At 51.0% G+C, this 24,714-nt stretch overlaps 1 pseudogene; it reads left to right on the forward strand.

Moving 5' to 3' along the window:
* The first annotated feature begins 1,063 nt into the window (after positions 1-1,063).
* The window catches only part of LOC128937681 (antigen peptide transporter 2-like), a 59,060-nt pseudogene continuing 35,409 nt past the window's right edge, over positions 1,064-24,714 (forward strand).

Here is a 24,714-nt window from a genome sequence, read left to right on the forward strand (position 1 = left end):
GTGACATCATCGGTTGCCAGGCAGAGGGGGCTGGAGCGGGTTGAGAGGCGAAGGAGATGGTGCCCGGAGGGGGCGGGGTCTGGGCGGGGATGGGGGCAGGGCGGGGAGAGGGCGGGGCAGAGTGGGATGGGCGGGGGCTCGAAAGCGAAACCTTAACGGAGCTTTTGGGAGCTGAACTGGGAGCACTGGTGTGGACTGGGGAGTGCCCCAGGCTGGACTGGGAGCCCTGGTGTGAACTGGTGAGTGCCCCAAGCTGGACTGGAGACATTGATGTGGACTGGGGAGCTGAGAGGGCTGAACTGGGAGCACCGTAGTCTAGACTGGGAGCACTGGTGTGGACTGTGGAGAGCCCCAGGCTCGACTGGGAGCACTGCTGGGGACTGGTGAGTGCCCTAAGCTGGACTGGAAACATTGATATGGACTAGAGAATGCCCCAGGCTTGACTAGGAAGTGCCCCAGGCTGAACTGGGAGCACTGGTGTGGGCTGGTGAGTGCCTTGTCTGGACTGGAGAGTGCTCCAGGCTGAACTGGGAGCACTGGTGTGGACTGGCAAGTGCCCCGAGCTGGACTGGGACCACTGGTGTGGACTGGAGAGTGCCCCAGGCTGAATTTGGAGCACTGGTATGGACTGCTGAGCTCAGGGGTCTGAACTGGGAGCACTGGTGTGGACTGCTGAGCTCAGGGGGCCAGACTGGTAGCACCGTAGTCTGAACTGGGAGAACTGGTGTGGACAGGGGAGCGCCCCAGGCTGGACTCAGGAGCGCCCCAGGCTGGACTGGGAACACTGGTGTGGCCTGGGTAGCTGAGAGGGCTGGACTGGGAGCACTGGTGTGGACTGGTGAGTGCCCCAAGCTGGACTGGGAAGTGCCCCAGGCTGAACTGGGAGCACTAGTGTGGACTGCTGAGCTCAGGGGGCCAGACTGGGAGCACTGTAGTCTAGACTGAGAGCACTGGTGTGCACAGGAGAGCGCCCCAGTCCTAACTGGTTTTAACTGGTGTCTCCACAGGCTGTTGCTCATTCCCCGTGAGCCCCACAGAGAGCACTGTCCGTACCGGTCCCACCATGGCGCTGCCACCCGCCACTCTCCTGCCCGGCGTGCTGCTGGTGGCCGACACCCTGGCACTGGTGTTACTGGTGCCGCTGGTGCCGCTGCTGGCGCCGCTGGGCGTGCTGGGCGTGTGGCTCGAGGCTGCCCTGCGCTTGCCCATCCTGGCCGTGGCCACCCGGCTGCCAGCCCCTCGCCGTCCTTCCGGAGCCACCGCGGCCGCCGTCACGGCCGCCGCCACCCCCGCGGTGTTCGGAACCTTCCAGAGCCTCCTGGGGCCGCCTGGGGCCAGCCCGGGGCTGTTGGCGGCCGCGGCGCCTGCCTGGCTCGGGGTCACCCACGCCGCTGCCGCCCTGGCTGTGCTGGCCTGGGCCATGCCGCCGGCTCCCGGCAGCATCTCGGAGACCCCCAGAGGCATCCCCAAGGCTCCTGACAGCGTCCCCAAGGCTCCCGGCAGCGTCCCCGAGACCCCCGGAGGCATCCCCAAGGCTCCTGGCAGCGTCCGGCGCACTCTGGCACTGACCTGGGAGCAGAGGAACGTCCTTGGAGCTGCTGTCCTCTGCCTCGTGCTGGCTGTCGTTGGTGGGTGACTGTCTTGGTTTAGGGCAAATTTGGGAGAAAACCTCCAAAAGGGGCCCCTCCAGAAAGCAAACCCACACAGCCCGTCCCCAAACCAGTTCAGGAAAGATTCCTCAGAGAGAAGTGGAAAGAACCTGTTTATTTAACAGGCAAGGCACACAAAATGAACAATACCAGATGACAACACTCTTTCACCACTCTGAAAAAGATGACAAATTCACAAAGTCTCTCTTGGGGGTGGTCACTCTGTTCTCAGTCCCTCTGGTCCTGGGGCAGCTGCTGCAGCCACAAAGTGCAAACTCTCGGTGTTCCCAGGTCCTGGTCTGGAGCAGGCTCAAGTAGGTCGAAAAAAGGGAAAGGAGAAACAGTCCGGGGAAAAATTCGGACTGCTTAGCTAAACTAAATAATGAGCGGAAACAAAACCAAGAGCGAAGCAGGAGCAAAGCAGAAGCAAGAGAAAAGCAAAAAGCCAAGCAAAAAGCAAAAGCAGCACCATGTACTGCCCTGTGTCTGTGTCCCGCCAGCCATGGGGGAGTGGCTGATAACAAAACCAAAGCAAAACTTTCACTCTTCAGAGCCAGCCTTGAAGGCACAGAACATGATATCCAGCATAAACAGAACACACAGATGGGGATACAAACATCCTAACGTCACCTTAGGACGTTGACATGTGGTGACAGGCGTTGACACCCCCAATTTGGGCTCTGCAGCCCCAAATTGGGAACCCCCCAATCTGGGATACCCCACCAAATTGGATGCTGGCGCCTTAAAATTGAGTGTTGAGCTCCTAAATAGGCGATGACCACCCTAAAATAGAGTGATGACCCTCTTAAATTGTGAGTTGACCCCTTCAGTTGGGTGCTGACCCTGCAAAAATGGGGTGCTCACTTTCCAAATTGGGTTCTGACCCTGCAAACTTGACTGTTGGTCCCCCAAAATTGGGTGCTGACCATCAAACTAATGGTCTGATGCCCAAATATGGATGTTGACCTCTAAGACCTGGGATCTTAAGGTCCTGATCTCCTATGTTTAGGTTCTGATCCATAAAATTGTGTGCTGAACCCCCTCAAAATTGGTACTGACACTTTAAATTGGGTGTAAAATCCCTAAATTTTTCACGAAACCCCCCAAATTGGGTCCTGACTTCTCTAAATTGTCTCCTGCCCAAATTGTGTCCCACCTTTCCAAAATTAGATCCCCGCTCCCCAGACCGGATCCTGCCCCCCACAAATCAGGGTCCCCCTGTGTCAGTGGTCTCACCCGTGGTGACGCAGCCTCGGTGACACCCAGGGGAGATGGCGGGGCCGTACACCACCAGGAAGGTGCTGGATGCCATCGGGAGTGGGGACGGAGTCACCGCCGGAGCTGTCGGGATGGTGGCGGCTGCTGGAGCCACAAGGTGGGTTGGAGCATTCCCAGGGCCTGTCCCCGTGTCCCCAACGTCCCCGATGTCACCGTGTCCCTGTGTCCCCACAGTGTGCTGTTTTCTGGCTGCCGGGGGTCTCTCTTCATGCTGTTGATGGCGCGTCTCCGTCAGAGCCTGAGCCTGCGGCTTTTTTCCCACCTGTTGCACCAAGACCTGGACTTCTTCCAGGAAACACCAGCAGGTAACGGGGTACGGCCCAGCCCAATCCCACCTGACCCATCCCACCTGTTCCATCCCATCCCAGCTAGTCTGTCAACCCAGTCCCATCCCCACCATCCCATTGATCCCATCCCATCCCATTAATCCCATCCCATTGATCCCATTCCATTGATCCCATTCCATTGATCCCATCCCATCCCATTGATTCCATCCCATCCCATTCCCACCATCCCATCCCATTGATTCCATCCCATCCCATCCCTCCCCATCCCATCCCATCCCATCCCATCCCATTCCCACCATCCCATCCCATCGATTCCATCCCATCCCATCCCATCCCATTCCCACCATGCCATCCCATTGATCCCATCCCATCCCATCCCATTGATCCCATCCCATTGATCCCATCCCATCCCATCCCATTCCCACCATCCCATCCCATTGATCCCATCCCATTGATCCCATCCCATCCCATCCCATCCCATCTGTCTGTTATCCCATCCCACGACTCCATCCCCATCATTCCCATTCCCACCATCCCATCCAATTCCATCCTATGCCATCTTCCTGGCTTCATTCTACTCCAGTGTTCCATCCTGTCCCCATCCCACTTTCCCATTCTAGCCACTGTTCTGTCCCCATTATTCTCACTCCCGTGCCTCCACCCTGTTGCGTATCCCCAGCTGCCTCACACCATCCCATCACCCCATCCCACCATTTCCTTTCCCACCATCCCATTTCCCCTGTCCCGCCCCATTCCACCCTGACCATCTCCACAGCCATTCCCATCATCCCATCCCACTGCTCCCCATTACATCATTCCCATCCCAAATGGGATCATCCATGATGGGATCATGGTCTCACCCACCACGATCCCAACCTCTTTTCCCACCCTGCATCTGAGCTCCTGGCTCAGTTTTCCATGGAAGTGCCACGGGTGTGCAGGGCAGCACCGAGTGGAGCCAATCAGCTGCTGCGGAGCCTGGTGATGGCCCTGGTGGTGGGGGGGTTCATGGTGGGGCTGGCACCGGGGCTGGCACTGCTGGCACTGCTGGAGGTGCCCCTTGGAATCGCCACCCGCCGCATCCAGAGCACCCGCAAACAGGTCAGGAGTAGGAGGGAAAGAGTGGGAGGGGACTGAAGAAAGGTGGGAATGGTGGAGCTGGGATGGAGGCTAGGGGAATGGGATGGTGGGGATGGGACGGGATGGGATGGAGAATGGAAAGGAGGACGATGGAGGTGGAAATGGTGGGATGAAAGGGGATGAAGACGAGGGGAATGGGATGATGGGGATGGGATGGAGAATGGAAAGGAGGACGATAAATGGTGGGATGAAAGGGGATAAAGACCAGGGGAGTGAGATGGTGGGAGTGCTGACATGAGGATAGAACAAAATGGTCGAGATGGGACTGGTGTGGATGAGAAGAGAAGGATGAGATAAGGTGGTAGTTATGGGATGAGACAGTGGGGATGGGGATGGTGGGATTAGGAGAATGGATGGGAATGGTGAGGGTGAGAGAGAAGGGCGTGGGATGGCAGGAATGCAATAGTGGGGATGCAGTGGGTGTGGTGGGATGGGATGTGGATGGTGGGTCAGGAAGGTGACCTGGGAAAGTTGGAGATCCCCTGTTGCTGCCACAGGCCCTTCAGCAATCCATGCTGGAAGCATCTGCCCGCACAGCTGCAGGGGTGCAGGAATCTGTTGCCCCCATTGAGACCATCCGAACCTTTTCAGCAGAGGAGGAGGAGGAGGAGCAGCACAGATGTAACCTGGCCAAGGAGCTGAGGCTGAAGGAGCAGATAGAGCTGGAGCTGGCAATCTTCGTCCTTGTCTACAGGGTCAGGGGGGACTGGGAATGGGAACAGCAGAGAATGGGGGATGCCAGGGTCAGGGATGAGGACACTGGGAACGGGAACACTGGGACCAGGAATGGGAAACCAGCGGCTGAGATGGGGGCACTCAGAGTACAATGGGGACACCAGGAATGGGGACAACAGAACAGGGACATTGAGTTCAGGAACAGGCATGGCAGGAGGAATGGGAATGGTGACATTAGAAACAGGATGGGGACACTGGGATAAAGGTTGGGAACATCAGTGTGGTGGTGTTTGCAGGTGCCCAGGATGAGAAAAGAGACAAAATTCTTGACTTCATGTTTCAGAAAGCTGATTTATTATTTTATGATATATATTATATTAAAAGAAAATTATGTACTAAAGAAAGAGAAAGGAGACATTAGAAAGCTAGAAAGGAATGAATAATAAAATCTTGTGACTCACCAGAGAGTCTGACACAGCTGGACCTGTGATTGATCATCAAGTAAAAACAACCACATGAGACCAATCAAAGATGCACCTGCTTCATTCCACAGCAGCAGATCATTATTGTTTACATTTAGTTTCTGAGGCCTCTCAGCTTCTCTGGAGAAAAATCCTGGTGAAAAGATTTTTCAGAAAATATGTCTGTGACACATCAGGATCAGGAATAGGGACATCAAGAGTGAGATGGAGACACCAGAACTGGAATGAGGACACCAGGAACAGAGATGAGGCCACCAGGAACAGAGATAAAGACACAAAGGAGTGGGATGGGGACAGGCAGAATGGGGACACCAAGAGTGGGTTGGGGGCAGATGGAATGGGGACACCAGGAGTGGGTTGGGGGCAGCAATATCCCTGTCCCACCTACAGGTGATCAAACTGGCCATCCAGGTCATGGTGCTCTTCAGGAGCCACCAGCAGCTCCGTGACGGATCCATCACTCCTGGGGTCCTCATCACCTTCCTGCTGTACCAGGACAGAGTTGGTAGCCATATCCAGGTGATCCCATGGAATGCACGTGTTTGTCCATCCGACTGTGCTTCTGTCCATCCCGGTGCCACCCCCTTCCTTCTCCCCAGGTGCTGCTCTATGGCTTCAATGAATTCCTGACCAATGCAGCTGCTGGATAGAGGATCTGGGAATACCTGGATCGGAAACCTGCAGGGAATGTCGGGGGGACGCGGGAGCCCCCTGAGCTTCAGGGCCATGTCACTTTTCAGGTCTCCTTCACATATCCTGGAAATCCAGAGCACCCTGTGCTGAAGGTGGGTCTGGGGGGAGGTGGGGTTTCCCAGGAGTGGGAATTTTGGCATCACCTGCTGTCACAATCCGTCCTTACAAACGGGTTTCTTGATAGTTCATGGATTGATCTCAGGGTGCAAAAAAACCAACACAGCACAGGAGGTTTGCAGTAATAAAACAAATGCAGCTTTATTGAATGACCACAACAAAATGCAATAGAGGGATTAAGGGAGAGAAAAAGATAGAGCTAGAAAAGAGAGAGAGAGAAGGAGGGGGATATAGCTACCAAATGCAGAGACAAAATCCTTTGGTCCAGTCCAGTCGAGGATCCGCCTGTTACGTCGGGGAGATCTCAGGGTTGCAGTCCATCTGGACCCCAATTATACTCTTTTTTGATGGGGGAAGGGGAATGGATTTTGCAACCGAGTCAAAGGTAGTTTATTGTATCTTCAGGGAGGAAAGAATAATGTTTGGAAAAGGGGTACACACAGTCCATGTTCAGCAGTGGGCGTGAGCCATTGTTTTCGTGGTCCACTGCTCACACTTGCAACATCCATCTTGCTTTGGTTAGCTTGCCTCCCCTACACATCACTCCCAGGTTGGGGGTCTCAGTCCCAGTCCTTGGAAAGAGTGTGGGGGGCCTTTTCACATGGGGGTTTCATGTCTTGGTCTTTGATGGAGAGGCTTCTTACATCTCAGTCCGTCTGTCATGGCAGTTGTAAGACGAGTGAGGGGTCTTTTGTGGGGGACCACCCAAAACTCAGGAGAAGTCCAGCCAGGCAAAGAGGGGACAGCTTCCAAGGCTACTGTTGCAAAAAGGCAAGGTGCCCCCTTCTTCTTCTCATTTGGCTCAGTGTAGCATATAGTAAATACACCTGTGGACAACAGCTTAACAATGCTCTCAGGTCTCGGGGCCTTGTTGACATGTGACTTTCTCCTTCAGAACCAGAGATTTTAGACAGTGGGGACTCTTCAGTGGTCCCCCAATGATGATGGTGAGGCAGATGAGGAATATTTCAGACAGACTCTCACACCTGTCCCCATCCCACAGGACGTGAGCTTCGAGGTGCGCTCTGGGGAGGTGACGGCGCTGGCGGGGCCCAATGGCAGCGGGAAGAGCACGGCCATGGCGCTGCTGGAGCGGCTGCGGGATCCTGGCAGCGGGACGGTGCTGCTGGATGGGATCCCGCTGCCAGAGTATGAACACCAGTACCTGCACCGCAAGGTGGGACAGCAGAGACACTGGGAACACTGGGCATGGAATGGGGAAAATGGGGACAGGGGTCAGGGGACAATTGTGATGGTGTTCACAGGGGTTTTTGGATGAGGGAAGAGACAAGGATTTGACTCCATGCTTCAGAAGGCTTGATTTATTATTTTATGATATATATATTACATTAAAAGTATACTAAAGGAACAGAAGAAAAGATTTCATCAGAAGGCTAGCTAAGAATAGAATAGGAAAGAATGATAACAAAGGCTTGTGGCTTGGTTTTCTGTCTGCACCAGCTGGGTTGTGATTTGCCATTAATTACAAACATCCAACATGGGCCCATCACAGATGCACCTGTTGCATTCCACAGTAGCAGATAATCAATGTTTACATTTTGTTCCTGAGGCCTGTCAGCTTCTCAGGAGGAAAAATCCTAAGGAAAGGATTTTCCATAAAAGATGTCTGCAACAAACAATGAAATGGAACTGGGACCACAGGAGCATGGGAGCAGAAATGGGGATACTGGGAAGAGGATGGGGACATCAGGAATAGGGTGGGGACAACAAGAAATGGGATAGGAGCATTGGGAAATGGGATGGGGATGACAGGAATGGGGATGGGAAAAGTGGGAAGTCAGGGGTGGGGACACTGGGGACACAGATGGGGAGAATGGGATCAGGGATGGACACTATGGGGACACCAAGGTGGGATGGGGTCATGGAACAGGGGTTGGGACACCAGGAGCCAAGACAGCGTCATAGGGCTTGGGGCTGGGGCAGGTGGTGCTGGTGGAGCAGGATCCCGTCCTGTTTTCTGGAACGATCCGTGAGAACATCCTGCTGGGGCTGGAGCACTGCAAAGAGTCAGAGCTGCGGGAGGCCGCCACTGCTGCTGGAGCCATGGAGTTCATCCAGGGGCTGGAGCAGGGCTGGGACACTGGTGAGAGCCAGGGGGATGGATGGGGCACCCCTGGGGCACATCCCCCTGATCCCAGGATCCTCTGGCAGTGATGGGAGAGCGGAGTGGGTGGCACATGGTGGGGTGTGCGGGGGATCCCTGAGGTCACATCCCACTGATCCCATGGGATTGCTCACGCAGGTCAGATCCCACTGATCCCATGGGATTGCTCACACAGTGGTGAGGGAGTGTGGGGGGTAGGGGAAAGGGGGGGAACCTCTCGTGCTGGGATCCCACTGATCCCAGGGTCCCCCCGCAGAGGTGGGGGAGTGTGGGGGGTGGGAGCAGAGGGGAGAACTCCAGGGCTGCACCCCACTGATCCCCTGTGGTCGCTCCCACAGAGGTGGGGGAGCACGGGGGGCGGCTGGCGGCGGGGGAGCGGCACCGTGTGGCCCTGGCCCGGGCTCTGCTCCAGTGTCCGGCCGTGCTCATCCTCGACGAGGCGCTGGATGATGGATATGATGGAGCAGTGAGTGGGGTGGGATGGAGGGGGTTGGTGTGGATAGGGGTGCAGTTGGTGAAAATGGGGTATGATGGGATGGCTGGAATGGGATGGTGGGATGAGGTGGTGGCAATAAGGGATAATGATTGGCATGGAGTGGGAATGATGTGATGAAGACAGGGATTGGATGGGGTGGTGTGAGTCAACGAGGTGGAGAAATAGGACAGGATAGTAGGATGGGATAGAGACCAGGGGTGTAGGATGGCAGGAAAGTAGAATCAAAGGATGAAGACAAGGAGATACGATAGGGTGGGGTGGGAATGAAGGGGATGGGAATGCTGGGATGAGGACAGAGATGGAGTGCAATGGGAAGGGTTGGAGTGGTAGGAGTAGGATGGGATGGGACAGTGGGAATGGGGATAGTGTGGGCAGGATGGCATAGTGGGCATGGGGATGGGATGGAGAACAGGGAGATGGGATGGTAAGAACAGGGTGATAGGATTAGGGTGCGACTGAGAGTGGGGTGGGATTGGTTGGTTGGGACTGGGTGGGATCAGGTGGGACAGGGTAGGACTGAGTTGGATGGGCTGGCATGAGGGTTCTCTGATTGGATGGTTTGGCATGAGCGTTCTCTGAGCTGGATGGGTTGGGATGAGCGTTCTCTGAGCTGGATGGGTTGGGATGAGTGTTCTCCTAGCTGGATGGGTTGAGATGAGGGTTCTCTGAGCTGGATGGGTTGGGATGGGAGTTCTCTGAGCTGGATGGTTTGGGATGAGCTGGATGGGTTGGGATGAGTGTTCTCTGAGCTGGATGGGTTGGGATGAGCATTCTCTGAGCTGGATGGGTTGGGATGAGCTGGATGGGTTGGGATGAGCGTTCTCTGAGCTGGATGGGTTGGGATGAGTGTTCTCTGAGCTGGATGGGTTGGGATGAGCTGGATGGGTTGGGATGAGTGTTCTCTGAGCTGGACGGGTTGGGATGAGAGCATTCTCTGGCTGCAGGCACAGCGCTGGGTGCGCACTGTGCTGGTCGTGTCCCACCGGCCGCGGGTGCTGGACGGGGCCGATTGCCTGGTGCTGCTGGAGCGCGGGGCCGTGATGGAGACGGGAACACCAGCGGAGCTGCGGGAATGCCGCGGCGCCTACAGCCGCCTGCTCGTTGGAGGAGGCAGCACCGGGCAGCCCGAGGGCCCCGGGATGGGCAGCGAGAAGGGGGCTGTATCTGGCAGGGAATAAAAGGGAATCAGCCCCAGTGTCCCCATTCCCGGTGTTTGTGTCACCAGCCAGCTCCTGGTGTCCCCAGTCACAGTGTCCTGTGAATCCCTTCTCCCCACATCCTCAGGATCCCAACTCCCTGTGTCCCCCATGTCCCCACTGTGTCCCCCAGGTCTGCCCATTCCCTGGATGTGTGTGTATCCCCTGTATCCACCACGTCCCCATGATCCCTGGTCCCCATGTGTGCTCCTGGACATGGGGCACAGGGTGGGAAATCAATCCCAAGGAATGGATCTGGGCATGGGTGTCACGTCCTCATCTCACTCCTGCTGTGCTCACTCCAAGCTCCTGGTGTCCCCAGTCCTTTCCCAGTGTCCCCATCCCCAGTGTCTTTATCCCAGTTCCCAATGTCCCCTTTTCTATTCCTCATTCCCTGAGAGGAAGTGCTGGGCACTGGAGGATGGGACTGAGATTTATTGCCCAAACCAGGGTATTTATACATGAGAAATAAAACATTTTGAACAACTGTAATTCTTGTGTTTAAAACATGGGAAAACAGGAAGTCAGTCTGTTGGGAAGGGCTGCTGTGTGATGAGTGGGAACAGCAGGATGAGCTCTGCCAGCAATTTGTGGCTTTCTGCAGGGAGAGGGAAGGGGTTGGACCTGCACCATGGATCATTCAGCTGGTGATGAGAGTAAGAGTTGGTGTCACCCTGTCTCTGTCGCCATGGGTTGGATCTGGCTGAAGAGCCCACAGAGAGCAAGGATCCCACCAGATGCTACTGCATCCCTTGTACCCCAATCCTGCTCCACCAACACCACCTGATCTGTTTTGGAATCCCCTCAATCCTGTTCTGGAATCCCACTCCAATGCTGCCCCATCCATCCCACCTGATCCTGCTCTGGAATCCAGCCCAGATACACTTTAGAATTCTACCTGATCCTGATCTGGAATCATGCCCTGGTCTGGAATCCTGCCCTATATCCCTTCTGGAATCCCGCACAGATTCCCCTCTGTACCTGTGGTCACGCAATTGGTTTCTCTGCCTGTTTCTGCAGAATGAGAGGATCCATGAGATTCCAGCATGGATCACACACCAGGATTCACCTGCATGGAGGTGATCCAGAGCTGGATCTGCCTCTGTGTTAGGTGACATGTGGAGGGTGAGGGGCACAGGAGACAGACACCACTCACCCTGATGTTTGTGTGGCAAGAGAGGGTTTTGTTTTCCACTGCCTCCTTTATATAGAGCATTTGAAAGGCCTGGTCTGGATGCTGTCACTGGTTTGAACTCCGCACCCCTTTGGGTCCTGAGCCACTGAGATGCCTGCACGCTTATGAGAGATCAAATTGGCCAAAGCTCTTGTCACTGAGCCCAGGGGCTGGCAAGGTGACACCAACATCTCACCCTTTCTTTTCTATAAATTTTGATTTGCATTATAGCTGCAGCATTTATGTCCAGGAACTGCTAGGGGAGAGCTCAGGTAAATATGCCCCAGGCATTAGGCTTATAGGTTACAGATTGCAACTTATTTGTAAAAACAACAAACCATTTAAGCCTTGAAGAAAATAAAACAGTCTGTAACAACAAGAATCATTCAACCCTTATTAAAGAAAGAAAAGCAAACACAAAAACTAGGAAACAATCTGTAGACAAGGAAAACAGTTTGTAAACAGGGGAATAATTTGTAAACAGATGAATCTTTATGTGAACTGCAGTCCCAGATTTCCATGAGGTTGTCACCAATCACTGATCACACGGCTCTGTGTCTGCTGAGGGTTTATCAGGAGGTGCTGTCAGGATGCAGTGCAGGCTGGATGCATCTGGCAGGTACCCAATGTGTCCCACTGTCTGTTGGAACACATGAATGTCCCCAAGCCCAGGTAATGAGATCCCAGGGACCCCCCCATGTATTGGTAAGGAGGTCTCGTGCCATTCCCTTGGATTTGGGCAGCTGAACATCACACGATTGCATTGATAAGAAGTGATTTAGCATAACTGGGTTCTGGGATTTTCCTAAGACTGTTAAGTGATTTAATGTGTATAGAGCTTTAGCTATTCTACTTTGTGGGGTCTCACCACATACCTCCCTTTTGTTTATTAACTATACCTTTTCAGGCACCATGTGCTCTTTCCACTATTGCTTGTCCAGCTGGTAAATGAGGGATGCTGGTTTGGTGTGATACACCCCAGAGCTGTAGAAATTGCCTGGTTTCCTGGGAAGTGTAGCAGGCCCTTTATCAGTTTTGATGGTTTGAGGACTGCCCAAGGCTGCAAAAGCTGATTGCCAGTGTACCATGGCACCCAGTCCCCTTTTCCCAGTGTGTACTGTAGCCCATATTGCTGAGGAAAAGGTGCCAATTGAGACACGGGTGTGTTTTAAATGGCCAAAATCAGGGATGTGTGTGACATCAATTTGCCAGATTTGCAAAGCACACAGTCCATGAGGGTTCACTCTTATCTGCAATGGTGCAGCGTGACCTTGACAGCACAGATGCTAACAATATTACAAACCTCTGTGTTTGACAGCTGAAATTGCTGTTGTAAAGCTCAAGCATCTTGGTGGAAAAAACTGTGCAATGCCTTTGTTTGTGGAAGCACATCTGGCTGTGGTGCTGAATGGGTACCAGAAAAAGGTACCTGGACCGTCTGTAACTCTTTGTTTTTATTGTCTCATATTGTCCTAAATCCTAATTGTCCAAATTTTTATTACTCTAGTAATATTGCTATTTTTATAACCATTTTATTACTATTAAACTTCTAAAGTTTTGAAAAACAAGTGATTGGCGTTTTTCACGCAGTGTCTGACACAACATCCCACGGACAGGGAGGTCACAGGATGTATAAAACGCCAATCCTGTCACTGCTGTGTCCCAGCGCTGCACCGAGGACATCCCCCAGCGTGATGGCCATGTCATCCCCAAGGGTATGACAGGGTGTCCCCAGTGTCACCACCCACCCTCATCTGCTGTCCCTAAAGTGGCCATTCCCATCCCACCAGGGGTCATCTGCCTGATGAGCATCTACGGGACCCACCACAGCCCAGACCTCTGGCCCGAGCCTGAGGTAGGGCCACCCTATGAGGTGTCCCTTGAGGAAGCAAAGGGAGTCGACCATATCCTAACTGATCAGCATCGAACTCCGATTTATTGATCTAGCTTACACTCTTTTATAGTGGTGTTAATTAAGCTTATACATATTACAAAACCCGAGCACATCATTGGTTGCAGATTACACACCAACCCCTCTTTGTTGCCAATACCTGTGGTCTTCTTGTTGAGACTAATACTTGTTTTTCTTATCCTGTTATTAACTTGTTATTAACTGTTCTCAAGGCCTCCATGTTTTCCACCATGTTTTTTCTCATCACTTCCTCAAGGACATGGTGTTTACTGTTGTTAAGGGAAAAGCCTGAGAACTTGCTGCGTACAGCTGCCTTTTATTTTTTAACCAGCTGTATATGTTCATGGCCTTTTTTCCTTCAAGCCACGTCTGAGCAAAATTCTCCAACAAATTCCCCGTTTTTCTTTTTTGCGCAAGGAGGTTAGTCTGCCAGGTTTTTTCTATCATTCTACTGACCATATTTTGAATATAATTAAAAATACAAGGTAAAATAAGCAGAAGCATTAAAAGCACATCTAATATCTCTACAGCATATGTCACAAGGTTCCTCAGTCACAGTCCAAGCAATGGCTTTTACCCCAAAGGGTTAAAACCACCCCCAACTGAGCCATAATGTCTTCCTTATCAGGCATTGCACGGTAGGTGGTAATTGGACCAGTGAAAAGGAAAGCTGTTAGCTGTTTTTCATTCATGCGAACCCAGAGAGGAGGCGAACGGCTAGGGCTAATACTGCTGGAATCGACTCCAGTGTCCAACAAGCCTGAAAATGATCCTTTCTGTCCTTGAAATTCCACTTCCACCCTTTTCTTGGGTGTCTCAGAAAGGTTCAAAGCCAGTAAGGTAAGTCCTCCGGTGGATTCAAAACCATTTTCCCCCCTCTCTTGTCCTTTCACAGTCTGTAGTCCCTTAGTCATTTGGCTCAAGTGGCACCAGCTGAGCAATTCTCAGTCCTTTGTTAATTTGGAGTGGTGGGAAAAGAGTATGCACCATAACATATAGTCCACATCAATGACGCCAGGCAAAACAAATAATCCCAACGCAGATTAACAATAGGTCCGTGAATCCCTGTCGGGATCTTCCGTGGGTGCAGGGTCATCAGCATAACTTCTACGGCGGCTGCCGGTTCCAAGCCGAGGCTCCCTGTGGTGTCGGGTTGGAGACAGGAGAGGGTGCTGACGCTGCAGCGACAACTTCTGTTGGTGCGTGGTCACTGCAGTTCTGGCACCAACTAGGCGTTGAAGGCAGTGCTGCTGATGTTTGAAGAGGTCCAAGAGCAGATAACACCTGATTTTGAGAGGTCTTTGCCTGTTCTTGTAAGCCTAGCCCTAACTGTGCTATGCATTCATTTACAAGCCCTTGCCAATGAGCATTGAATAACAATTGCTGAGGCTGAGTAAAGATCAATTTATCTATCTCATGACAATCATTCACCAAAAGAAGAAGACTGGCATCAAAAATATAATCTAACATCTGTTTGGCTGGCTCACTTTTCACTCCAAACTGACTAACAGTAGACCTCAGCTGAGACAGCAATTTCCAATCAAGAGCTGTAATAGTAGCCTGCATGCCCCCTCCCTCTTGCGGATTGAATACAACAGGACAAGCCAGCTGGGTAGCAGCACTGATAAGCTCCCCATCCCCCTTTTTAATAGCGTCTCTGGCAAGCGCAGCCCAGGCCAATCTCCGCTCCCTTGCAATAGCCCCCGCTAGGTCATTTTCCGCCCCAGGGATCGGCTCATTGATTTTCGGGAGATTATCGGGTGGTCTTGGCCATAGTTTGTGTTGTTCAGGGGGTGTGGAAGCCTCAGAAGTGCTCTGTGTAGCCTGGCTTAAAGCAGAAGAGGGCGGCGAAGCAGGTAATAAGACCGTCCTCATTGCAGGGGCTACTGGTAATCCCCTATCCTGATCGTATCCCCTGTCCTGGTCGTAATCTTTATTACACCCATCAGCGGCGCTAGCCTGCTGGGCAGCCTCTTTCTCAGCCTGAAACTGCAGTAATTCATTGCGAATGACCCGCCATAATTTACCTAACTTCTTGGCAGTTTTATTGCCCTCTAAAGTAGCCTCCCATAATAAATCACGGAATTTACGCCACTCCGTTAACTCGTGAACTGTATGGGGCTTAATAAAAATTCCCCTATCGTAGCCATAAGCCAAAAGCCCTGGTAAATCCTTTTGCAAATCTATCCCCTTAACCTGCCTTTTTTGTAAAAAGGCAGTAAATAAATCATATGCTGCTTGCCTTTTCATACCTAAAATCGTCAGTGCTGTTGCAGCCTCTTCAAGGTCCGTGCAGCACGTATCAGTCGGGCTCGCCTGTACGACACCCGAGGCACGAGGCGTCTCAGCTTCTTTTTTATCCGCTTTTTTTTTCTGTTCTCCGCATTTTCTGCCGTCCCGCCTGCTTCTCAGGACCTGAGCGTGTCTTCACTCCTCCGTGGTGCGTTGCTGTATCACGATCGGGTGTCACCATTTGAGGAAGCGAAGGGAGTCGACCACATCCTAATTGATCAGCATCGAACTCCGATTTATTGATCTAGCTTACACTCTTTTATAGTGGTGTTAATTAAGCTTATACATATTACAAAACCCGAGCTCATCATTGGTTGTAGATTACACACCAACTCCTCTTTGTTGCCAATACCTGTGGTTTTCTTGTTGAGACTAATACTTGTTTTTCTTATCCTGTTATTGACTTGTTATTAACTGTTCTCAGGGCCTCCATGTATCCCTGCCACCACAGTGGTGACAGCTGTGTCCCCTCAGTGTGACTGTGTCAGTGTCACCCCAGGTGTTCAATCCTCTGAGGCTGTCCGGAGAACAGTAAGGGACAGTCCCCGCCGTCCTTCATCCCCTTCTCTGCTGGCCCCAGGTATGTGCTGGAGTGGGGACAGGAGTGTCCCCAAGTGCCACCCCTGTCCCTGGCTGGGTTCACAGTGGGATGACAGTGACAGTGGGGACGTGGTGGCAGGAACTGCATCGGGCAGAGCTTTGCCATGGCTGAGATGAAGGTGGTAGTGGCATTGACACTGTCCCAGTTGGTGCTGCGGAGGGACAACGTGACGTCACCCCCGTGCCGCCAGCCCGAGCTGATCCTGCGTGCCAAGGATGGGCTCTGGCTGCTGCTGGAGCCACTGGTGGGAGTGGCCTGAGTGACACGGGTCACCAGGACATGGGGACATCCCACAAGGCGGGTGTCACATCCAGGGGAAGAGCAGGGAATAAATGGTAGCATGAAAGGGACAGTATCATGGTGGTGGTGGGGATGTGTTGTCCTTGGCCATGGGACACCTCATGGCATGGACATGTCAACCCATGGACTTGTCCCCTAGGCCACTTGTGTCGCCATCCATGGCCATGTCCCCCATGTCCTCATCCATGGCCATAGAGCCCCATGTCGCCATCTCTATCTGTGACACCCCCCCATGCCCAATATCGCCATCCACAGCCATGTTCACATCCATGTCCTTGTCCCCATCCCCATCTCCAACATGTCCCCACCCATGTCCCACAATGTCACCATCCGTGTGATATTTAAATGTCTTTATATTTACCCCAATGTTGGGTGAAGGGCAAAGAAAAATGAGAGAAAATAAAGGCCAAAATAAAAGCATTTACGTGTCCATGCTGGCTGAGGATCCATGTGCTTGGGTGGGTAGAAATGACCTGTTTTAAAAGAGGGATTTCCACTCCATTGTCTCCAAAATCCTGGTTTTTTGCCCCAGTCCATCACCATTTGGCTGTGGAAGATGCTGGTGGGCCAGACAGAATTAGAATCATGGAATGATTCAGGTTGGAAAAGACCTCCAACACCATTTGGAATTCCTGGATGCCACCCGAAGCAATGATTGGATGCCAAAGGTCAGACTTTTTGGTGTCAAAAGTAAAAAAAATGTCCTGTCCCCTATGAAATTCTGATGTCAGTTTGCATCCCAATGGATTTTTCTCTGGCTGTGTCCAAGTGCCCAAGGGAAGCCAGGAAGATGTGGAGACCACCAGCCAGGTGTCTTCCCAACATGGATCACCAGGACCATGGATGACCAAGTCTCTGCCCAGCGAGGGTCACTGTGGACCATCCAGTGGGGGTCCCCAACGGGGGATGGAGTTGAAGCAGCGCTCAAAGCTCTTCCTGTCACTGTAGGACACAAAACAACACGAGCGCACACACTGCTGCTCTCAAGGGGGAGAAAAGGGAAGTTTATTTTCTGACTCCAACATTTAGAGTTTTCTAAAAGTGACTGGATTGGAGGGTGAAAGTGCCACCTCTCCAATGACACTGGACAAACCAACAGTCCATCAAATTTTTCTTCTAAAAAAGAATGCAAAACAATAAGTTATTTACAGAAAGTGTGTGAGAAAGTTTGCTACAAGAATGTAAACATCAGAAGGCTTAGAAAATCATAAAAAAATCAAGGCGACACTCTTCCTGCACACAGGGCACTTGTAGGGCATCCCTTACTGCTGCCTCCCTTGGTGTTGGGTCACAGCAGAGTTCTGGGAGAAGCTCTTCCCACACTTAGGACACTGTCAGGGCCTCTCCCCAGTGTGGATCTGCTGGTGGGTGACAAAGGTGGAGTTTTTCTTAAAGCCCTTCCTGCAGTCAGGGCAGCAGAAGGGCCTCTATTCTGTGTGAATCTGCTGATGCCTGAGGAGACAGTATTGGCTCTGAAAAACCTCTCCCCACACTCAGAACACTCATAGGGCCTGTCCCCAGCGCAGATCCTCTGGTGGGCAATCAGGCTGGAGTTCTAGCTGAAGCTCTTCCCACATTCTCCACACTTGTAAGGCCTCTCCCTGGAGTGGATCCTCTGGTACAGAATCAGCCCACTGCTCCTTCTGAAGCTCTTCCCACATTCCCTGCACTTGTAGGGCCTCTCCCCAGTGTGGATCCTCTGGTGGGCATTCAGATGGCAGCTCTGCCTAAAGCTTTTCCCACATTCCCTGCACTTGTAGGGCCTCTCCCCAGTGTGGATCCTCTGGTGGGCATTCAGATGGCAGCTCTGCCTAAAGCTTTTCCTACATTCCCTGCACTTGTAGGGCCTCTCCCCAGTGTGGATCCTCTGGTGCATAATCAGGCTGGAGTTCTCGATGAAACTCTTCCCACACACTGAGCACGTGTAGGGGCATTCCCCAGTGTGCACTGTCTGGTGGATGATCAGGCGAGAGCTGTCACGGAAGCCGTTCCCACATTCTCCACACACAAAGGGTCGTATCCCAGTGTGGATCATCTGGTGGAGTTTCAGGCTGGAGCTCCTCCTGAAGCCTTTCCCACATTCTCCACATTGATAGGGCCGTTCATTGGTGTGGATCCTCTGGTGGATGATCAGGTGGGAGCTGAACCTGAAGCTCTTCCCACATTCCCCACACTCATGGGGCGTTCCCCGGTGTGCATCCTCTAGTGGATGATCAGGTGGTAGCTCGTGGGGAAACTCTTCCCACATTCCAAGCACTGGTGGGGCTTCTTGCCATCATCAAGCTGCTCATAGACCACCACCTCAGAGCTCTGGCCAGAGCTCCACCTGCCTTCCTGGCACAGGCTGGGTCCTTCCTCCTCAGAGCATCCTGGGCTGGGTTTGCAGCCCCTCCTCCTGTGGGATCTCCAGGGCTTTTCCTCCCCATTGCACTCCTGTGCCCTGTAGCCTCTCAAAGTGGCCTCTGCCACGATGTTCTGCCATGGGGATTTGCCCTCCCTGGTCTCCATCCTCAGCTCCTGCTCTGGGGGAGGAAGGACAAAGAGAGGATGAGATTTGCATCTGTGCCACAGGGAAGGGGAAGGAGATCCCCCCAGTGCATCCCTGGCTGGACAGCATCAGCAGCATCAGTCCTGCAGCCGGGGGCCGTGTTGGGCTGGGAGATGGAGCCGGAGAGAGGGGGAAAGGGGAAGCAATGTCCTCCTCACCTGCCTGGGTGTCCTGGGGCATCTTCGGCTTCCTCGCAGCCTTCTTCTCTATCCAGATAAGGTTTGGGAATGGGAAATCCTGGTTTGCGGAAAAAACAAGATGTGAGTGCATTGCCTTCGAAGGTCCCACTGATCAAGTCCATCTCTAGAAGTCACCGGGTGGCCAGAAATATCTTCAAAATCAAGGAGTCCAAAAACCCCTCCCAGGAGTTCTCTGTTTCCAGTGTCCTCACTTTGGGGTTATGGGGTCCCTATTCTCAGAGCTGCTGGGGGGCCCATGGGTCCTGGGAATTCCCTCTCTCCTGGGTCCTGCTTACACAGCCTGAGGGTCTTTTGTGGGTCCCAGGGATAATGGGCAAATTTATGATGCTCATATCCCCATTTGTCTGAAATAAGCTTTGCACCTTTAAGGCTGGTTCTGAGAACAAAGATGGAGGAAGAAGAAGCATGGAGTTTGTTTTCAGAACCTCTCTCACTCCTCCACATTCCGGCTCCTCTGTTGTCTGTGGACGGACAGACAGCGGGACAGAGCCCTCCTTTGCTTTTAGTTAGTTTTAGCTAGCAGAGGAAGAGAAGTTCCCTGGACTGTGATTTTTGGTTTTCCTTTTCTTTGGACCTGTCTAAACCTGCTCTGTACTGAACACCCAGAAGAGCACCAGGTGCTCACACCTGTGCCCCACCGGGGCTGGGCCACAGCATTTCCAGCACCAGAGAGACTCATAAGAGACTCATAAGAGACTGATAAGAGACTGAGCAAGCCAAGCTACAACCCACAGAGGGACTTTGTGAGTTTGTCATCTCTTGGAGCAGCAAGCAGTTTTATTGTTTAATACTGTTAATTTTTGGGGTTGGTGAGTGCTTTGCCTGTTAAATAAACAGTTTTTTCCACTTCTCTCAAAGGAAATACTTTTCCAGAATCAGTTGGATGAGGGGCCGCTTGACTTTGGTCTTCTACAGGAAACACCTTTAGAGGTTTTTCTCCCAAAACTGCCCTAAACCAGGACATTAGCTTTGAAGGTCCCACTGGCCAAGTCCATCTCTAGAAGTCACTGGGTGTCTGGTGGCCACAAATACCTCCAAAAACCAGGAATTCCAAAAACACTCTTCTAGGAGTTGCCCATTTCCAGTGTCCTGACTTTGAGGTTATGTGGGTCCCTCTTCTCAGAGCTCTGCTCTGGGGGGTCTCGGGCTTTCCCCCCTCTCCCAGGTCCTGCTCAGGCATGCTGAGGGGGTTTTGGAGGTCTCAGAGCTCATCCTCCCCTGATTCTGTGGAAATTGTTTTTGTGATTCATGTCAATTGGCAATGGAATCAGCAAATCCTTCTATCCGCTGTGTCCAAAAGAGACACAAAGAAAAGTTTTGAAACTTTATGACCAAATAGCCAAACAAAGCATCAAAATCAAAGAAGTATAGTAGAGCAAAAGAGATGAGGTAGCAAGATGACTGATGCTTAGAATAAAATAGAGGAAGTTGGGGTAAAGCTAAGAGATATTGCAAAAAAGCAATTAAAATCTTATGTATAATAAAAAACTTGATGCACTTGACAAAATCATGTAGCAGACATCAGTCTAAGACCTCCCTCCAGACAACCACAACAAGGATAGAAATCAATGACCACCTGGAAAGATCATGAAATTGGTGCTCCCAGCTTTTTGATATTTGCTAATTTGGACTAACCAAGCACATTGGAAAATGCTTTTTAGGCTTAAAAACAGTATATATACTTTACCAAACTGTGTGTGCTGTGAGTGGAGCAGTGACTCTCCGGCCACCCAGCGCTGCTTGCTTGCATTAAAATAAAAGGTATAGAAGTAAAATTTGGATTGGCTATTGAAATTTTATATCAGGTGTTCCAGGGTCCCCTTTCTCCAGCATCCCTCCACTCCAGCCACTCAGCGCTTCCCCTGCTCCCCTTTGCACTCCTAAGAGATCCAAAAATATCCCCTCATCAAATGAATTAAAAACACCTCTCTCAGCGACACTGAAACATATTTGGGACTCGACTCCTGTGAAAAACGCCAATCACTTCTTTTTAAAATTTTAAAAGTTTAATAGTAATAAAATGATTATAAAAATAGTAATACAACTTGAGTAATAATAATTTGGACAATTTGAATTAGGACAATACGATACAACAAACAGAAAGAGTTATGGACGTCCGGGTACCTTTTTCTGGGCAGCACAAGCCCAGAAAAGGACTCCCGCTAACAAAGGATTAACCCTTAAAAACAATAGCATGTTGCATATTCATACACCTCATACATGATGCATAAATTCCATTCAAACACAGGATTCTGTCTGGTCACCATCAACTTCTTCCTTCCAATCCTAACAGCCCCTTCGAGGCAAGATTCTGGCTGGTCAGTGTCAGCTTCTTCCTTCTAATCCTAACAGTGCCTTAGAGGCAGGGAGAAGTCCATTTCTTCTGGTAAGAGAGCAATAAATTATTTTCTCTGAAAGATTTAGGTGTCCTGTGGCTGCTATCTGGTGCAAGTGCCTCATTCCTTTCTTTAAAAAAAACCCAATAACATAATTCTTATTTTAACTACAAGAGTTACCTTTTAATTACAAGACTACATTTATTATTAAAATGTTAATACAGCACTATTAATCAATACATCAAAATGCATATGGTAAAAGTGAAAAATGCATGCATTTTATGATTGGCTTTTCGCAAATATTAACATGAATATTATATGTGTTGTGTTAGAAAGTAATGCTGTATTAATTCTCTTAAGTACCATGTTAAATATAGTTTTAGGTTATAAAAATTGTTAAAATAGAAACAATGCTATGTCGGATACTTTTTTAAAGAAAGGACTTGCAGCAAGACAGCAGCCACAGGACACCTAAATTTTTCAGAGAAAGAGAATTTATTGCTCTCTTATCAGAAGAAACGAACTTCTTCCTGCCTCAAAGGGGCTGTTAGGATTGGAAGGAAGAAGTTGACCATGACCAGACAGAATCCTGTGTTTGAAAGGAATTTATGCATCATCTATGAGGTGTATGAATATGCAATGGCCTATTGTTTTTAAGGGTTAATCCTCTGTTAGCGGGATCCTTTTTCGGGCTCGTGCTGCCCAGAAAAAGGTACCCGGACATCCATAACTCTTTGTATTTCTTGTCTCATATTGTCCTAATTGAAATTGTCCAAATTATTATTACTCTAAATGTCTTACTATTTTAAGAACCTTTTTGTTACTTATAAACTTTTAAAATTTTAAAAACAAGTGATTGGCGTTTTTCACACACCATAAGCACATGTACCTTTGGTTAAAACAATCCTTGCTTATTTCGAATACAATACCTGCTTGTAAGCCTTAAAACACAATACAGAGCTCCATTCTTAAGCTTTAACCTTCCTAATATCTTGCTAGATAAACTTTCTGCAGCTTAGAGAGCTATTCAGACAAGCATTAATACACAGGCCAATGTTCTATTTGCCTTTGCTTTTTCTACAGTTTAAATAATTTTTCTGCTGACCAATCTCATGGCTGCTGCTTTAGCTCCAATCACAGTTCTGCTGTCTCTTGCAGCTTTCCCAAACCCCTCTGATTTTATGGATTCCCACAGTAAATATCTGCATAGAGCCATATAATATACACTTTTCACAACTCCGGAATCGGCAAGGTCCAAACCCCAGCAAAATCCCCCTCTCCCCCCCAAAAACCCTCCCGGAGCTGCCGCTTCCCCTCGGCGCTCACCTGCGGGACGCGGGGCAATGCGATGCTGCCGGGCCCAGCCGAGCTGCGGGCTCGCCGTGGAACCCCGCAACGCTCCTTCCCCGGCTGCTGCTCCTCCTCGGGCTGCTCCCTCCGTGCTGCTCCTGTTCCTGCTCCTCCCCTTCCCCTCTCCCTCCCCTTCCTCCCGCTCCAAGGCCGGATCCCCCTTTCGCACCCCCTCTGCCCCACGGCCGCAGCAGCGCCGGCTCTGGGGTGTTGGGGGACATGAAACAGGAAAGCCTTACAAATATGATTGTCTGGCAAAAGATTTTGAGAATATGGAAACTATAAGCGAGATTGAAATGAAAGCAAGCTTTGAGATCCCTTAGTTACTGAACAACGGGAAAACAACGCTGTGGCCGCTGAAAGTAATCCCCTTTTGATGAAACAATTCCTTCTGCTTGCAGGCAGGTCCCAGGGTCAGAGCAGCCCCTACTGAAGGGGTCCAAAGAGGAGTTTTTAGGGTTTAAAATGTAGCACAGGATGGTAATGTAGTGATTCTTATAGGCGGTATGGAAATGCTATAGGATTTGTATATTGTACTAGATTGTTTAAGTGAGAATCAGAATATTCAACACAGAAGAAGATTTACTGTATTGTAACGGGAACTTCACTCTCTTAGCTCTTACCTCTCTTACTCTTGCTCTTACCTCTTGTCTCAGCTCTTGCCTTTGATGCTCTTACCCCTTTTACTCTCCTATGCTTTTACTCTCTTACCCTGTCATCCTCTCTACCCCTCTCTTCTCTTGGGCCTGCTCTGAGCTGTGGCTGCAGCTCCAAGCAGGGCCCTGCACCCAGGCCCTTTGCAATAAACCCCAAATCCCAGCAGAGCCCTGCACACAGGCCCTCTGCAATAAACCCCAAATCCCAGCAGGGCCGTGCACCCAGGCCCTCTGCAATAAACCCCAAATCCCAGCAGGGCCCTGCACCCAGGCCCTCTGCAATAAACCCCAAATGCCAGCAGGGCCCCTGCACCCAGGCCCTCTGCAATAAACCCCAAATCCCAGCAGGGCCCTGCACCCAGGCCCTCTGCAATAAACCCCAAGTTCCACGACCTGGCTGCAGTGATCTCTCATCTCCGTCCGTCCTGACCGTGCCACCCCCATCAATCCTACACTGGGGCAGGGGGAGAAACCCTCAGAGCCCCCAGTGATGGGCAGGGGGCTCAGGGCTCGGGGATTAAGATGTACTTGTAGTTTTCTTGTTATGTCTAGGCTCTGAAGCAGGGTTTGTCATTGTTGTGAAACCAAGATTTGTCAGGACCCAGGACATCCCTCTGGCTGTCTGGAGCAGCCAAGACCCGTGCCAGGGGGCTCAGAGACCCTGGCACAGAGCCCAAAATGCCTCTGTGGTTTTGATTATGACCCATGGAGCAAATTACCAATCTGGTATGAAGATCAGCAAGCCACAACACTTTAGGTAGCATATTAGTGAAGTTATTACGGGATGGAAAAGTAGATTTTAGGGTTTTTGGTATGGGGGTTCAGGAGGCAAGATGGAGGGAACTAGGTGTGTCCAGCTTTCTCTTTCTTCTTCTTGGCCTCCATCTTCTGCTGTGATGTTGGCACTTACAGATTGGTTTAGAGTAGAAGCTCACTGTCTAACGTAGGTGATAGGTAAGTAATTGTAAACATTGTATATGTAGTTTTTAGTATAAAGACATAACACTGCCCTGGGGGAGGCAGAGTGCCTGGAACTGTCCTGCTGGAGGGACCTCGGCAAAGCAGGAGAATATATTTTATAGATAAGATAAAATAAACATCCTTGAGACTGAGAAATGAAGAGCCCTGACTCCTTCTTCAAGCACCAGGCTGGGAAAAGAGACTTTGGAACTATTCTCAGGGTCACTCTGACCAGCCAGAGATCCTG

The sequence above is a fragment of the Melozone crissalis genome, unplaced genomic scaffold (assembly GCF_028551555.1).
Source record: "Melozone crissalis strain CALT ecotype California unplaced genomic scaffold, PUWL_Pcris_2 ptg000021l_1, whole genome shotgun sequence".
In the NCBI taxonomy this organism is placed as follows: Eukaryota; Metazoa; Chordata; class Aves; order Passeriformes; family Passerellidae; genus Melozone; species Melozone crissalis.